The sequence below is a fragment of the Macrobrachium rosenbergii genome, chromosome 41 (assembly GCF_040412425.1).
Source record: "Macrobrachium rosenbergii isolate ZJJX-2024 chromosome 41, ASM4041242v1, whole genome shotgun sequence".
Taxonomy (NCBI): Eukaryota; Metazoa; Arthropoda; class Malacostraca; order Decapoda; family Palaemonidae; genus Macrobrachium; species Macrobrachium rosenbergii.
In genome coordinates, this window is record NC_089781.1 from 1,459,397 (window position 1) to 1,474,396 (window position 15,000).

General features: G+C 36.3%; 1 protein-coding gene across 1 annotated transcript in view; it reads right to left on the reverse strand.

Moving 5' to 3' along the window:
- Positions 1–15,000, reverse strand: part of Lac (Lachesin) — a 396,064-nt gene that overhangs the window by 191,018 nt on the left and 190,046 nt on the right. The window lies entirely within an intron of this gene.

Consider the following 15,000-nt stretch of genomic DNA (forward strand, 5'->3'; position numbering starts at 1 on the left):
AAAAATGGAGGCAGGAGAACCACCAAACAAACAAATCACGGTGAAACGCCCTTTGAACAGCACCTATGAAGAGAATTCCGCGACCATTCTAGCACTGTAAATACGACACAATGTAAAACACTTCTCAAATTAACACCGTGTCAAAGGCATAAGGCAATTACATGGCAATAAAACTGGATTTTGTCGCATGAACAAATATTTCAACACACAACTCCAGTTAATTGCTGTTCGCCATTGCAGACCTGGGTACCGGGTCATACGTGAACAGTCAAAAGTTATAAATGCAGGAATAAATTTATAACGAGTCATATAAAAAGCTACAGAATTATTGTATTAGGCCAAATAATATTACTAAAGAATTAAAAATAAGATTGTTTACAACAATGATCAATAGGTACAATCAGTACTCAATCATTTGACAACATCATCGACGTCAAACAAGAGAGAGAGAGAGAGAGAGAGAGAGAGAGAGAGAGAGAGAGAGAGAGAGAGAGAGAGCGAAGTGATGATATCCTTCGCTGCCAGTTAGTATTACCATATGAGACTTGTCAAAAGAAAACAAGTGTTAGTGGTGCCTGCAACAGACATTAAAAGTACGCAGCAATGAGGCCCCAGAAATCAAGGGAGTGAGCGAGAAAATTGATTATCATGCGCATTTCATCTCACTTCACCCAACCGTCCAAGATGTTCTTGCTTGGCGAGTCTGGCAGACGCTTTCCTTTACAATATCAATTTTCTTAGTTCTGTAGACGTTGCTTTTACTTTGGGATCTCGAAAGCACGAATGAGGATGAGTCTGACCTTTTTCTTTAATACGTGGCACCCGAGGTATAAATACTGTGTCTTTGCACGAGAATGCAGCTCGAGATAACCTTCAGCCTGAGCAGTGACGACTACTGAACAACGGCATTTCTAATTGAAATTACCACCCAGACAAAGCAAAGGTATTAGATAATAAAAACTAATATTGGGGCACAAAGTGTGGGATGTGCGATATATGTTCTGAAGCAAAAGATAAAGGAAAGCACAATACGCTAAGGAAAGAAAATAAGGACGTTATTGTTCATTGATTATATTTACAAACCAACCCCCCTCAGAGAGTGAACCCGTACGTAAGAACGTTTCCTTTTCAGACGTAATGAATATCTTACAATGTTTAGACCAACTATCCAGCGGGTGTGTGTGTGTGTGTGTGTGTGTGTGTGTGTGTGTGTGTGTGTGTGTGTGTGTGAGAGAGAGAGAGAGAGAGAGAGAGAGAGAGAGAGAGAGAGAGAGAGAGAGAGAGAGAGAGTTGAAATCACACCTAGTGAAAAAAATTCCTCCCCTTGTTAGACCTAAGAAGGCTTAAACTTTAGAGCGTAATATACAATATCGCCATCCTTTACGAAGAAGCGGGCCATAGACGCCTAACGAAGTAGAACCCATAGTGGAGAAGGGAGGGGGCACAAATATGGAGAGGATGGGGACTAGAAGAGAGCCTGGCAGGGGGCCGCAAGAAGTGTACAGAAGTAGAGGGTGCGTGTCCAAAGCGTACCCATCGGATGATCGCCCTGATTGAAAATATTCGCTGTGTAATTGGATGAATATCAATGAGGTGGGATGACGGTGGAGGGAGGAAAGAGAGAGACCTGCTTCGTGCACATGCAAGAGGAGAAAACCCGGGAGAAGGAAAAGTAGAAAAGAGAAAATTTAATGAAGCAGAGGAAGGAATAACGGATGTTGCAAGAAGTACACCAGGTGGAGATAACAAAAATCCAGAATTAATATCATTAGGAGATACTTTGTGTACAATTGTCTTACACACCAGAATTTCATAAGGTTGCTTCTACAATTCACAGACATTTCTTACTAGTTCTTTTACTACCGTTCGGTAAGCTGGAAGGATCTTAGCATTCGTAGAGTGATATATATATATATATATATATATATATATATATATATATATATATATATATATATATATATACGTATGTATGTATGTATATATATAAATGTATATATATAAATGAAATATTCAAATGTATGTATATTCTTGCAACAGATTCAAATGTATGTATATTCTTATATACAGATTATATATATATATATATATGTGTGTGTGTGTGTGTGTGTGTGTGTGTGTGTGTGTGTATGTATAAGGGGTGGCTTTGGAGAAAAACTAAATGCCAATCATTGCCACGTTCACCTTCTAATTTTCCCTTAACCTACCTCATATTCCTACACATAAGACTCATCAGCAACATGACGGCTCATCCTACACAAGATGAACCATTTCTCTATCTTACAAACATTTCCAGCACATTTAGGCCCTTCCGTTCCCACACCCACTCCATATCACACGGCCCACATTGTATTTATCGCCTTCCTCTCATTCCACATAAACATTCCAAATTATTTACATTTTACAAATCTAATGTCCTTCATTCTCTCCACGTAACTACACCACCTTAAAAGGTTTTTATCAATCTTTTCAAATATTCTTATCTTTTTTGCAGCATCTTCGTACCTGTACGTCGTTCCATCTCAATCTACTCTACATTTACTACACAAGTAGTTCACCTCAGCAGCTTCTATCTTTTTCTCCTATTCTTATTCAACATCCCAAATTAACTTCCTCAAAGTAGAGTCTTACCAGCCAAGCACACGGATTTTTCTACCATTCACTCTGACGTTCACTTCTTTACCTTACAGGCTTCTAATCATTCTCGTTACCTTACTTTGACCAACATTCACTCTCTGCTTCTTTACTTACAAACACTTTTTAACCGTTTACCAGTCTTGGCAGCTTCTGTTCACTATCATAAACTCTCTCGTTTCTGTATGTATGTATGTATGTATGTATGTATGTATGTATGTATGTATGTATATATAAATATATATATATATATATATATATATATATATATATATAATATATTTATATGTATATATGTAAATATATATACAGTATATTATATATTATATATGTATATATATAATATATATATATATATCTTATATTATATATATATATATATATATATATATATATATATATATATATATATATATATATATATATATATATATATATATTTAAACAAGATTTAAAGAAGTACTGCAGCACCTTTCAAACGTCTAGACTAAAACTGCGTCATCAGAGATGAATCTTAATGAAGCGCATTTGCCGCGTCCTGAGGCACAAAGACAAACACAATTACGATTTATGATGTGGGGGACGCTTCATCAGCATCATCAGGCTTTTGGGAAGCCGAATCAACTATATCTCTCTTTTTTATCGTTTTAATTATTTTCTGGTCGTTGAAAATAATGAGTTCTACGGCAGATAACGCCGGAGGCAAAATTCGGTAATGAAGTTTGAAATAAAAATCGAAAATAATAGAGCGAGTCCTCTGAGGGACGACGGGCTTAAAGTGAGATTATCATTAAATATGAAAGCACTGAAAAGGACAAATACTGAATACGGAAAATTAAAAAAAAAAAAAAAAAAAACGTTCGACAAGAAAGAGCGAAACCTGATTAAGTTTAAATCAGAATGGCGAAAATGGATCTTACTAAAAAGTTTAAATATTATATAATTAAGAAGAGTGGAAATAACAGAGGGAAAAATAAAATTTGATGATTATTAAGAATGGCGGATATAGATGTCAGTAAAAATCATTTATGACGAAAAATACTAAGGGTAAACTCGCGAAAAATAACGAAAAATGTTGAAACGGAGTAAAGTTCAGAGAGAAAAAAATTAATTAAAATGAAACAAAAGGACTATGCGCCGGTGCATAAATAATTCGACAATTTTATTCACATTCGCTAAGCTATGATATAAACCTTAATTTTCTCAGAGAGTAATATGAGGTAAAAATGCTCTACATTCATTAACTCAAACATAAAAAGCTTCCCAAGTTAATCGTCTTGCCATAGCAAGAGCGTAAAAACCCCCTCTTTTTTGTCGGCTTAAAACACGACGTATGGAAGATGGGAACCTACCCCTCAAAAAAAAAAAAAAAAAAAAAAAAAAAAAAATGGGAAAGAGAGCGGTATAGCCATACGGTGGGAAAGAACAAAGCCAGTTAACAATAAGGGCAAAAAACCTGAATCTGGGATATATTACTTTACTTGGAAATGGAAAAGAAAAAAAAAATGTAAAAACTGGATCCATTAATACGACGAAGCATGAGATTCAGTACACAAGGACAACATGGGTCGAACATGACTTTGGAATTTACTCTGTCGGACATATCCTGTGATCTACCTGTACAGGCTTATTGCAGCATGAATACTGGAACGCAGTATTTGCAGAATTTAAAGGCTGATGTCGGATTCCGCTCGCACAACCCATCTCATTCTACTCACTGTCCAATCTATTGCTACTATTCCATCGAGCAATACTGATCATGGTGTCTATTCACTATTACATTATGGTGATGTGGACTTCTGGTGATTCCTCAGCTAGGGAGATCGAAAGTATTTATATTTACTTTAGAAAGCTAAAAGAAAACTACTGAAATGAATAAAGAAAAACTAACAAATACGTATATAAATAATGCGTAAAGAAACAGTAACAATATAATCATAGAAAATGGCCGTCGCGGGGACTGTTGCCTTTGGTTTATACACACATACATACATACACAGACACTCATTAAAAACACCAATGACATACCTCCGATACTAGTCAGTACCTACGCAGAGAGAGAGAGAGAGAGAGAGAGAGAGAGAGAGAGAGAGAGAGAGAGAGAGAGAGAGTAATATTTCCAACCTTCCTTACCAAGTTTAATCTTTTCTTTCGAAGGAATCCTAACCCCATTAGGTCTTTCTGAGGAAGAAGTTCAGCTAATCCCAAACGATCTCATAAAATGAAGGGGATTTTCTCTTAATTAACCTCATTTTCAGTCTGGAATGATTAGAAATTCTTCGACACGGAGGGCAGAGAGAGACGGTAGGATAAACGCTACGGAAACTTGCTCAATCTTGCCCTGGATCAAGTCTTTCAACCAAGGAAGTCGACATCTTTAAAGGGTAAGAATTTTGAGGTAGATTTCATTTATCAAATATCATGGTCAGTATTACATCTGCTTACGTGTCAATCTTCCTGTCATATGATGATGTTGTTATTGTTGCTAAGTCTTGCCAGTCCCATTCACAGTAAAGATGAAAGTATGAGTGGTCATGGGCCATCGGTAACAAAAAAATTCCCCAATTATCAACATCAGTCGCTTACCCTCTTTATACAAACAACACTAAATAGGAAACACTAATGAAGTTATAAAAATAAAGCAAAAGACGATATGCAGATAACAGATTCAGAATGCAGGAGCTAAAATCAAGATGCAAACGCATTAGATCTAAGCATAACGACCGGAAAAGAAAAGCTCAAATCTGCTGTCTGCGTGCTTGAGAAAATACGTTACACTCCGTCGTTTGACTTCGTCTTTATTTATTTCTCTTAATAAGCTTGCACAAATAAGAACACCTAACACGAACTGCAGGCAGTTGATGGTTGTCTGGCCTATGTGCGTGGATGTGACATAGACCTTGAAGGGGGAGGGGGAAGGTAAGGTTTCCCATGGTTCTGTGGTCATGTACTGTACACTGATCCTGCCAGACTTCGAGGTCGTGTCCACAAAAGTAACAACAATAATAATAGAACTTTAAAGTATTGTACCGTAATCACTTTCCACTTCCAAAAACACTCATAAGATATCTATTTACTGCTGTAAGGGCATGATGCTTGGAAGCAAAGCCTTCACTCGACTTCTAAAGTAAGCAACTGGATTGATCATTACTCAAGGTTCTAAAACAAATCTAAACGACTAACATTATTTCATAGTGCTCACAAGCTTTCGTGTTAAACCTGAGGTAAAAAGTAAGAAATAAATCGTATGAATCAATATTCAATGATGACAAAATCCACTGACGCTTTACAATCACCGGAAAACGCGAAAAATTTCAGCGCCTATACAAAACCCACTAACATGAGAACCACTCCGACAAAAGGATGTTCTGGGTCAGTAATAACTAACACGAAAACCGGAAACCTATTTTCAGCAGTGTGCTTCCAATGCACACACGAGGGGAGAGAGAGAGAGAGAGAGAGAGAGAGAGAGAGAGAGAGAGAGAGAGAGAGAGAGAGAGAGAGAGAGTCATTATCATCTGAGTAAGAGCAAGAGAGAGATGGGCTTCGGGGAGCCATTGTGTGTCTCCTCCAAGAGCGCGATATTTGGCCTTCGGGTCGAATGGAGTAAAACAATAGGGATCCCTCCGGGGAGCTTTTGGTGGTATGCCAAACCCAATACCAAAAAAGATCCCGGCAAATTTCAGTTGCGTGAGGAGGTACGAAGGAAGGGTATAGGGGTAGGGGTAGGAGTAAGGGAATACAAAAAAAAGGGGGGGGGAGTCGACCATAGCGGGCAGAATGCACCAACTTGTAATCCCACTCATTACATACTGCATTTGAATGCCATGTAAAAGAGAAGCCATAAACCCGATAATGTCATAAACGCTGTGAGAATGTTTGGAAAAATGGCGAGAACTTTCCAACTCGGGAATGGAAATGGAGTTTTTCGCGACCTGTGAGCAGTCTATTGGAGGCTTTAAAACTCCAGATGAAAACCAAGTTGTAAAAGACGTTTCTACTGCAAAGGAGAAGGAGGTCTAAAAAAAATAAAATTCATTTTCTAAAAGGAAAAAATATCAGAATTGAGTTGCAAGGTTCAGAGAAAAGAATATAACAGAATATTCTTGGAAAGTAATACTCAGTCTTGACTTATTAACAAATCTATCCTCTTGTTAACGTTAACTATTGTGAACTATTAGAATAAACGGAAGTAACTTTCCAAGTGCATTTTTGCGCTTATACGGAACAAATCAGTGAAGAATCGCACATTATATATGGACAGTGTATAAATCCTAATTTTAAACCTTTCATGGATAAATTATTAGTAAGGCTCAAGGAAAAAGATTAAGCCCTCACAATAATTACCCGGTCATCGTGAAGAACCATATCAACTTTAACATAAGCTAGAAAAAACAACTTGAATGAAATAAAGGAACGAGAAAACTCGTTGTCGTATTTTTGTCCTTAATTCACAAATGAATTAACGACAAAATATGCGACAATGTATTGAGACCAAAAAATTAAAACCAATGAAATTGCCGACATCAATTCGGAATTTGAAAATATGCATGTTCCTGAATAAATTCAATTACATAATTAAATTATTGCCATCATCATATCGATAAATAGCTGCCTCATTACCATTCTGAGGGTTAAAGAGAGAGAGAGAGAGAGAGAGAGAGAGAGAGAGAGAGAGAGAGAATTCTCCTTCATCGTTTCTCAGCGCAAAACTCTTGCATTCTCTAGGAAGATGACCAGCGCCGCTGGGACGCCATTTCGTGACGCTGAAGTATTCAAGCAATTTTCCCAGTGAATTTTTATAAACGCATTAACTCACTTCTCGTGCAAATGAACGATCCTCCATTCACTCCATTTTTACACCTAACAACGGGTAACTGACTGATAGATTGATTTATACATAATGGCGTCGCAACAACATATAATTACAGACAACGTATACCGCCCGCAATGCATGATTATTTTAGCCCGCAAGCTCTCAGCAGGAAATAGATTTCAGTATCTCTAAAAACTACAGATACATCTATTTGCTCATTATCCTTCCCTCTAACAATTTTTTTTTTTTTATATCTTCCAGGTTCTATCTGTTCATCTTCCCATCTCTTTTTCTATGGATAAAGTTTCATATATCAATCTATCTAGTTTTATGTATTCAGCCATCAATGTTTTCCACCTACAGAACTTTATCTATTCATTCATCCATAGGGTTGCTGTCCATAAAGTCATATCTATTTATCTATAAAGTTTTGTGAACCCATCCATCTGGTTTTATATTTATAACGTTCTACGACCCACCCGCCTATCGCAATGTAGCTATTTTTCAGTTTTAGAGCAAGAACTGACCACTTTCCTGAGGATGCCATCTATCATTGGATGAATTTAGGCGGGAAACCCAACGGAAAACACTCGTCTGTCCATTAAAATTGAGATCACGGTAGGGCTATGGGTCACAATCCCTTTTTCAACAATGATAATGGCAAAATATGATGAAAATCGTGACAGAGAATGCATTCTTTGTCGTCTCTATAATCGAAACGATAAAAAAAAAGAGTTCGCATAATGTAAAACGATCCCAGATGGAAATAAAAAGGGCTTTGCTGCTTAACGGACCAAGCGCTGCAACTCCTAAAGAGCACGGAATGGCCACTCAATCGTAACTGTGGAATAAAATACACAGAAAATGAGCGAATGATAGAACTACACTTACGGCCGATGATAAATGCAACTTTAAAATGCAAATTTGGTATCCCCCAGGACCCGGGAAATGCCAAAAGAGAAGTTATAAATGCTCTGCTACTGATGTGAGGAACAAATGATTATCACTTTGAAATAAAAGATCGGAGGAATGGGAAATGAATAGACAGAGACAGAAAAAGTGATGATGATTGCACTAACTGCGGAATAATGACGAAAGGAGAAAAGCGAGATGATGAGGGCTCGATGGAAATGATGAATCACAGGGATTGGGCCAGATTTGAGCGACCGTCGCCTGTTTAATTAGCCATATTGAGGGGAGAAGAAGAAGAGAGGGTGGCGCCTGTGAGGGAAGAGTAGAGGGAACGGGGGAGGGGGGAGGGAAAAGCAAGGAAAGGCGAGAATAAGAGGGGGAAAGTAGTGGGAGGGGCCGAAAGGGCGGAGCCACACTGTCAACCGGTGACGTCACCATTGTGGGCCAAACACTACCCACCAGAAGGTTGTTATTGTGAGGGGAAAAAGCCACCCATCATCAAGTGGCGACATTGTCCCCGCAACCCTTCATTGGGTGTATTGTGCGGCGATTTGGTAAGGCCAGTTAAGGCTTTCCTCGCCGTCAGTTCAGTTTGGTCGGCACTGGGTCGTTCATCACTTGCCTGCATTATCGAATGACCCTCATCATCCGGCGGTGATACATCACGTGCCAAATGCCCGATGGAATTTTCATTGAGTGACCGCAACACCAAGTGCCACCCGACCCACTCTTTATGATAGATGAGACGCATCTCTTCTAGGAATAGGCGCTTCCCACACCAACTGATCTTACTATGCACAGACAAACTTATTTTGCAAAAACATTTTACAAAACATAGACGAAATCATTTTAATACACAGCACTGTGATTCTGCTAAGCACAGTCACTATACAGACGAAAAAAGCATTATACAAAAGCGTTTAAAATGACCTATCTGCACAAAGGAAATAACATCATTAATATGAACAAAGTATAAATTTCATATACAATTTGCCCTTCGCATAATAGTTAACTTTTTAACAAAATATCCTGTTACATCCTCAATACTTCTCTGACAAGGCCCCCATCTTTTTTTTTAAGAGAACACACTGTGAAATGAGATTCATTAGGACATAACTAGTCATAATAAACAAATGCCACAGCTGAATAATTAATTATGTAAACGAACTGGTAAGCAATACATGTACATTTAAATAAAGTGTTCTAACCTTGAAATCCAAGCAATTCTTGATTAAAAAAATGTAAATCATGTCCAAAATAATCCATTGATACTAAAAGTTTCCGTTATCGAAAATGAAAGTTAGGTAAAAAATATCGTAACGCATAGAATCAACAGCAAACCATTCCGTTCTACAAAGACGGTAGGATCCAGTTTCCAAACACAGGATCCACAAAGACTAATTCCATTCTCAAAAACTTCATACACATGTGGTACGATCCAGTTTCCCAAAACATGATCCCGAGAGAGTGTATGATCCAGTTTCCAAAAAACAGGAAGTAAAGAGAGTAAAATCCAATTTCCAAAAAACATCACCCCAAGAAGTACAACCCAGTTTCCAAATACATAATCCACAGAGAGTATGAGTCAATTAAAAAAAATGCGACCCACAGACAATATGATGCAATTCAAAAAAGGTGATTCTCCAGTAAAAAAGAGTAAATCTTTCTCAGATGCATAAGATTATTTTGGAATTGATGTTTCATACCGGAATTTCTAAATTGAAAGAGGGCATGGTGACGTTAACTCTGCTGACCTCTCTAGACAAGAAACAGGACACAAAATGCAGAGGCCAATCTAGATAGCCTTGTTCTATTTGTCCAACAAGATTTGTTCCAGCTAACACCTCTCTCTCTCTCTCTCTCTCTCTCTCTCTCTCTCTCTCTCTCTCTCTCTCTCTCTCTCTCTCGGGTGCAATTTCCCTCAATAATATGAATTTTTCTTTTAATCATCGTCTAGTCTTTAAAAAATTCATACAATTTACTTACATTTTTCCCCTTATAAACGTTTCTTTATTAAAACCACTTAGCAATCTCATTTCGTCCTTAGAAAAGTTCAATTTTTGAAAGCGTCCTAGATAATGAGACATTGAATTCAGGAGATATCGATAGCAATGTTATACGGGTGTGAGGCTTGCAACCTCATCTTTTGTAAGTAAAATACACGTAAACTTAAGAATTTCTCCTTCAAAAAAAATACGTTCCAAGGGGATATGGCTTATTATTATTATTATTATTATTATTATTATTATTATTATTATTATTATTATTATTATTATATATGTGTGTGTCTGTGTATTTATTTAGAGTATAATTTAAAAATTTCCTAGCTTTTAATGCAAAAGCAAATAGTCTAACCGTACTGTACATTAAGCATCTGGGGAAAAGATAACTTATTAGCGCCGACAGGCACACACAACAATTCCTACTGTAAAATCTCGATAAAAAAAGAATAAAAACGCGTGGCAAAAATGTAGCGAAAAATAGTGAAAAAGAAATTATACCGTTGTTCTGTGAAATTCTTTGTCCTAATATGAAAAAAAAAATTTGGTTTGCTAATTCAGCTGCTATTTTTACCCGAAAAAATAAGCGTATTCATCCGATTATTGATAAAACAATGATGTAAATGAATTATACTCTCTACACTCGACGTATCCACATTATATATGAAATGTGCACTGCCAGAAAATGAAATATCGTATCCAATATTTGAAAATATTAAAAAAATGGAATATAGATGCATTACACACACAAAACACACATATATACAGTATATATATATATATATATATATATATATATATATATATATATATATATATATATATATATATATAAATATAAATATATATAATATTATATATATAAATGAATCACGAAAATATGGAACGTGATGAATATATAAATAAAGGTAATGCCACGAAGGAAAGTAAAATGACGGAGTGGTGCGAGGCCTTTCGACTTACTGTCCTTTACATAGCAGACTGACAGAAATCTAAAAATAAGTTTACAAAGACTGTGTTGGATTCCAAGTACATATTTTCCTTTATAATCCCCGTCTGTCATTTACACGAGCCTTCTTTGTAAACTTATTTTTATATTTCTATCAGTCTGGTAAGTAAAGGACAGTAAGTCGAAAGGCCTCGCACCACTCCGTCGTTTCACTTTCCTTCGTGGCACTATCTTATATATATATATATATATATATATATATATATATATATATATATATATATATATATATATATATATATATATATATATTCCAAATCTTTGCAGCCACCCTCATTTGGATTATACTCCTTATACTTCAAAAAATTTTCAAAAACAAAAAACGAAAAAAAAATGAGGAAACCTGACCTAACAGAAACGCATATAAAAAAAATAAGAAATACGCACAAAACATCATTTGAGTCAGGAGTTCATTTTTAATTCACCAAAGTCTCCTTTGTCGCACAAAGGAAAATAAACGGCAAAGCTACTGAGACAGGCGGACACACGACGGCCGCTTACCTAGTTAACTGAAAAAAGTGCAAAAAATTATCATAAAAATGCTCATAATTCGAACAGAATTCTCATTCGTCAGCTACCCCACGGCGCTCAGACCGAGTAAAAATGGGAAAACAGTGGAGAAAAAGTAAATCAGATTTTCCACCTGCGCGAGAGAGAGAGAGAGAGAGAGAGAGAGAGAGAGAGAGAGAGAGAGAGAGAGAGAGAGAGAGAGAGTAAAAAACATACCACTGGCTCATAAGCATGAAAAGGTTACCTCATTAAATCATTATAATTAAGACTAAAAATTTTTGCAAAAGGGTTTCAGGCCTTGTAAGTGCTAATGGAGACGGATCTTCTTGGCATGATTTTGTCATTTTCCCCTGATTTTTTTTTTTTTTTAATATCAGTCACAGATCTCTGCTATATTTTCCCTTTTACTGTTAGACGTTCATGGTGGGTAGTTCACAGACAAAGGAATGGATAGCTGCAATGCTTAAGGGTTTGAATGGAAAGGTATATTTCAGTATCAGAAGGAATTTTTTTAATTACCCCAATATGCAAATACATTAGAATCAGAATATTTTTTCGTGGAATGCATAATGTACATATTTCAATACCTCTCCGACAGATTATACACTATCTTCCTTTACAAATTAGCTTGTATTGAAAAATACTGCAATTCTCCATCATACGCTTTTTTGGATCTAAAATATGAAGATACCTTTCTTTACTCTAAAGATACCGAAGGTGACAGTGACTGCATTGACACAATTATTGCACCCTCACATAACGCAGTCTCCATATAGCTACCACCAACAATATTTACCGTCTACCCAGTACCTCTGTTTTCCCTTGGTTTTGTAATGGCTCTTACACAAACCAACCAGTGTCAATGCCTACCTACGGCCATGTTGTGAATGCCGAATCAGTCCACACGAACAATTATTTTTTTGTGAATGCTTGTCTTGATAGCAGACGAAAGTCTCTGAAATCCACACAGCCTTGACCTAACACCTTTACGTGGGAGATTTTCACGTCCATCTTACAATGCGCTCGGATCCACTATGACATATCTGTCATATATGGGGGATTTTACTCTGAACATTCTAAAGGGATTATACCTTATTTTGTCGTGATCTGAACTTTGTGAAAACCCGTATCACTGATGTGATGACTTGAAGGTGAATAGTCCGTTCAAAAACATTATTTTTTCCTTCAGGTAAACCGTGGTTGGAATGCTGCTCTTCAGCAATACAAACAGAACAGGAGCGTTAATCCTAACTGGGTTATCGTGGTAAACATACCTGGATAACTTTGGTTTTATATGGCAAAAAATGCAACCTTCTTATTTAATCTTTTTCTTATTTTTATTTCGTTTCTATCCAGGACTTAGGCATAGTTCATGCAAGTTAAATTGTCACCATTTCCCTCTCTTGGGTGGCACTACTGTTTTCCACATAAAGCTACTTTTTCAAGTGCATTATCTTTCAACACTTAGGTATCCTTGAATGCCCAGATGCAGGTTCTCCAGTTTTCTAGTTCAGGGTCTCGGGACCATATTCTAGGCAGCTATTAGCTTTAAAAGTCCATACCATGAGCAAGGCTGAGGTACCGAGATAATCCTGTTCGATTTCTAAAAGGGTTTCGTGAAGAGATGCTACCAGAGATTTTTTTTTTTTTTTTTTTTTGAGCAGGAGGTAGTCGTCTCTCTCGAGTGACACGCTGTGGTCCTTACTTCAGCCATTGCCTAAAATTCCTAAGCACAACCAGAGAACTTTCTGGAACTTCTGGAGCAACTGTTTTCTAATTATTAAAATCCCTTAAAAAATTATAGGAATTAAACTAATATGTAGATGGAAATTCCAAATCCAATTCCACAAGCTTTCCCGTAAAGGTCAAAATACATATTAAAGCAATTCGTTTTGCTTGACCGCAGTGCGGTGTTTTTTTTTTTTTTTTTTTTTTTGAAAGGAGGGATGCAGTGTCGTAACTATTGCTTTGAACTTTCTTTCCGCCCACCAAGGTCGTATTTTATTGTCAATTTCTTAAGAGTTTTCTTCAATATTGTCGACGTTGTTCAAGGTCAGTTTAATCCACGAGTCATATCTTGATTTCCTTTTAACATTAGGTTTGTCTTATAGAAAAACTGCTGACGCCTATCTATGCTACAATCACGGGCTTACCTGACGCTTGATAGCATGCGTTTAGCCTCTTACTGTTGATGTTTAGAAAATGATGCGTCTATCTGCGCCCTTTCCAACTTTGACTTACGGATTCTTTCTCTTCCTACGCATTCCTAGGGCCTTTGACATTTTTATCAACGGGTGGGGCTGACTATACTTACTGAAGCTTATAATATGGGATAAAAATCTTTGCCTCTTGTGATATGAGTACGATCTATGAAACTGCTGTCTAGTGTCTCTCCTTTATTACCTTGCTTGTACTTTCATGGAAGTGTCTGGCACACAAACGTTATTATTCAGTAATGCACACAGACAGACAGACAGACAGACACACACACACACACACACACACACACACACACACACACACACACATATATATATATATATATATATATATATATATATATATATATATATATATATATATATATATATATATAGTTCCTTTTTTTGGTTAAGGGTCGAATGCCCTTATTTCAATTATTTGAGGCAACCGCATTGACGGTGATTTTTCTTCATTGCCTTCCAGATACTTGACCGAAACAGAAAGACAATTTAAAAATCACAGTTAATGCGGTACCTCAAATATTTGAAAATAATGCGCATTCGATACTTTGCCAAAAAAAGGGACATATATAAATATATACATGTAATTTTATATATATATATATATATATATATATATATATATATATATATATATATATATATATATATATATATATATATATATATATATCTAAAGCAGGTTAATTTAGAATTTTTAACAAAATTGATGAAATATCCTAGCAATTCTCTGAAAATTGAAGTTCGACTCAAATGGAATGCCATGCTCGAAAGAAACGAAAAATTTAGAAGCTAAAACTCATTTGGCAAAATATGATTCATATATACCGAAGCATTTAAATCACAAAACCATGAACATGAAATCTATACATTCTGGTAACTAATAAATAAAATGCA